Here is a 3,542-nt window from a genome sequence, read left to right as displayed (position 1 = left end):
GTGTTTTGCTCATATGAACAATAAAACACAAATATAGTCTAGTAGGGGAGTAAAGGGCAGCTGCAGGGGTGAGGGGAGGACAATTGGCAGAAGGAGGGAGGGCCTGAGGTGGGATCTCACCTACTCTGCACTTGTGAGGGTGTATAACACTCGTAACACTCCCTCTGGGGGAGGGGCTCTTTTGCAAATAGAACTTTACCCTGGGAGTGAGAATGATGTGACCTAAAAATTTGTACCTTCATATTATTTTGAAATAAAAAATAAATTTTAAAAAATATTCTGCATGTTTGAAATATTTAATTATGGACAAAAGTGATAAATTCAAACAATTAAAATGTCTGCTGTCTCTCATTACTGTTTATCCCTGGCATTGTTTATCCCTCAACTTCAAAACTGGACTAGAAGATATTTTGTAATAATCCAGTAATTTCAACCAGAGGCAATGAAAATAAAAACTAAAATAAGAACATAAATTTGGAAAAATTATTCATAGCCCCAAATCCCTTAAACTCGCAAAAATGAAAAGAACGCCTCAAGGCGTCATCTTTCACTGTTCAGTAAGAGATGCAACCTGGCAGAAATTGAGCATGCTGCATACAATATTTTATTTGGTTCTCTTACTTTAACTTGTTACTAGACAAAATTTCACTCGGGAAGTGGAAAGCCAAATTATGCAGAGGTGCCGTCTGAAAGCGGGTGAGTCGTTACAGCAAATGAGAGGCTAGCCTTTCATCCTGAATTCAGAAGTTAGAATCATACCTGGTGAGAGTACAAATTAACATGCAATAATCTTCTATCTTGTACCTGATTTCAGAAGTTCTCTGCAGAAGTAGCAATGACAGGACTAAGAGTTTTATTGCCAGATTGTCCATCCTTTGAAATGTCACCAAGGAAAAGCAAGAAAGAGGAAGAGTCAGTTACACTCCAGGGAAAGGTAGTCAAGAGACACTGACAAAGCTTTTGATTAGCTGCCCTATTTCTTCTACTCCGGTGCTATCATTTATTCCTTATAGATTGGTTTTTGGATGTTCCAAGGCTGAACACTCTGTGCATACCCTGTGCTAGAATGAAAAGGTGGAAAAGCAGAATTGTCCCCAAATGCTACTGTTTCAACCTGCACAGGCCTCCCTACTCCTTAGAGGGAGACCTAAGAAAAAGAGATGTGGCTTTCTGCCTGAGATTTTTGCATAATTTTATCCAAATTATATTTTTCTATACATTTAATTAAGGACCAAAAGGCCAGTATCATCCTACTACCTTTCAATGCCAAAGAAAAAAAAATTCTAAACTACCAAACCCTACTTTTAAAAAAAATTGGCCCCCAATTACAGGGTTCTTGCATTGCCATGCAATGCCTCTCAGATAAAATCTAGTAAAATCCCAAATGTCCAAATGAAAACAAAGTTGTATGAAAATCCAAAGATTATACTTTTTAAACATGGACAATGATATATACTACAGAGACCTTCTAGAAAAATAACTGAATTCATTTTTAATTCTTATATTAGATGTCCTTTGGCCTTATCCTATATAACAGATACATTTTTGCAATGGGAAAAGGGATAACATAATGGAGAACAAGTTATTAACTACTTATGAGGTTGTGAGCAGTTAATTTCCACAACAAGTCATTTCTTGAAATGTCTGTTATAATCTCAAAGCATAAGAAACTTCCTGAGAAATTATAAAATTCATGAAAAGCTCTTACATTTAAAACATTGGGGCTCTCTGGTCCTCCCATTCATCAGACAGCCGCTTCTTCTAGTGCAGCGCCAGCCGCATCCCCAAGGCACCATGTTGAAACCAAAGGATGGAATAAACGGCTTTGGTCAAATTGGCCGCATGGTCTGCAGGGCTGCTTTTAACTCTGCCAAAGTGGATATTGTCGCCATCAATGACCCCTTCATTGTCCTCAACTACATGGTCTACATGTTCCAGTATGATTCCACCCGTGGCAAATTCCCTGGCACAGTCAAGGCTGAGAACGGGAAGCTTGTCATCAATGGAAATCCCATAACCATCTTCCAGGAGCAAGATCCCACCAAAGTCAAATGGGGTGAGGCAGGCACTGAGTATGTTGTAGAGTCCACTGGCATCTTCACCACCATGGAGAAGGCTGGGGCTCACCTATAGGGGGGTGCCAAAAGGGTCATCATCTCTGCCCCTTCTGCTGATGGCCCCATGTTTGTGATGGATGTGAACCATGAGAAGTATGAAAACAGCCTCAGCATTGTCAGCAATGCCTCCTGCACCACCAACTGCTCAGCCCCCTTGGCTAAGGTCATCCATGACAACTTCGGCATTGTGGAGGGACTCATGACCACAGTCCATGCCATCACTGCCACCCAGAAGACTGTAGATGGCCCCTCTGTGAAGTTGTGGCATGATGGTTGCGGGGCTCTCCAGAACATCATTCCTGCCTCAACTGGTGCAGCCAAGGCTGTGGGCAAGGTCATCCCTGAGCTGAATGGGAAGCTTACTGGCATGGCTTTCCGTGTCCCCACTGCCAACGTGTCGGTCATGGATCTCACCTGCCATCTGGAAAAAGCTGCCAAATACAATGATATCAAGAAGGTGGTGAAGCAGGCATCAGAGGACCCCCTCAAGGGCATCTTGGGTTACATGGAGAACCAGGTCGTCTCCTCTGACTTCAACAGTGACAGCCATTCTTCCACCTTTGATGCTGGGGCTGCCATTGCCCTCAATGATCACTCTGTCAAACTCATTGCCTGGTATGATAATGAATTTGGCTATAGCAACAGGGTGGTGGATCTTATGGCCCACATGGCCTCCAAGGAGTAAGAACCCCCAGACCACCAGCCCCAGCCAGAGCACAAAAGGAAGACAAAGGCCCTTAGCTGCTGGGGTGCCCCTGCCTACTCAGTCCTCCACCTCACTGAGAATCTCCCCTCAACACAGTTTCCCTCAGACCCCCTAAAGAACAGGAGGGGCCTAGGGAGCCCCACCTTGTCATGTAACATCAATAAAGTTCCCTGAATTCAGAAAAAAAAAATTGGAGCACCATTACGGTGCTGTCTTATATCATTGGTTATTTTACAGCTTGCATGAGAAGGGATGAAAAAAGAATATTGATAGTTGAAGTACTCCAGTCCTCTCCCACTGACTTTAGGCCCCTCACAGCAACCCTAAATTTGGCCCCCAATTATGGGGTTCTTGCATTGCCAAGCAATGCCGCTCAGTTGAATCTAATAAAATCCCACATGCCCAAATAAAAATGTAAAGTTGTATGAAAATCCAAATATTATACTTTTTAATCATGCAGAATGATATATATTATATCATTTGGAAGGAGTTATAATTATTATCCCCGAATCCTCTGCCTCGTGCTACCTTCTGTGTGTCTTAGTTATAGTCCATAAGGGTCACTGCATTTTTTCTTATGCTTAGTGAAGTGTCTGGGACTCAATAAATATCATAGAAATAAACAAACTGTCCACATTGCAGAGGTGTGGAAGTTTAGGTTCAGAGAGATGGAAGGACTTGGCCAAGGTGGAAAGGCAAATCCCAAGCCTTGGTACCTT

The 3,542-nt window shown here is 42.5% G+C and overlaps 1 pseudogene; it reads left to right on the top strand.

The window, feature by feature from the left end:
• Positions 1-1,794: 1,794 nt before the first annotated feature.
• On the top strand, positions 1,795-3,019 carry LOC100964003 (annotated as a pseudogene).
• Positions 3,020-3,542: the final 523 nt, after the last annotated feature.

This window comes from Otolemur garnettii, unplaced genomic scaffold (genome assembly GCF_000181295.1).
Source record: "Otolemur garnettii isolate 467f Iridium unplaced genomic scaffold, OtoGar3 scaffold00009, whole genome shotgun sequence".
Taxonomy (NCBI): domain Eukaryota; kingdom Metazoa; phylum Chordata; class Mammalia; order Primates; family Galagidae; genus Otolemur; species Otolemur garnettii.
Note: the sequence above shows the minus strand (reverse complement) of the source record. Positions and strands in the feature narration are given on the sequence as shown.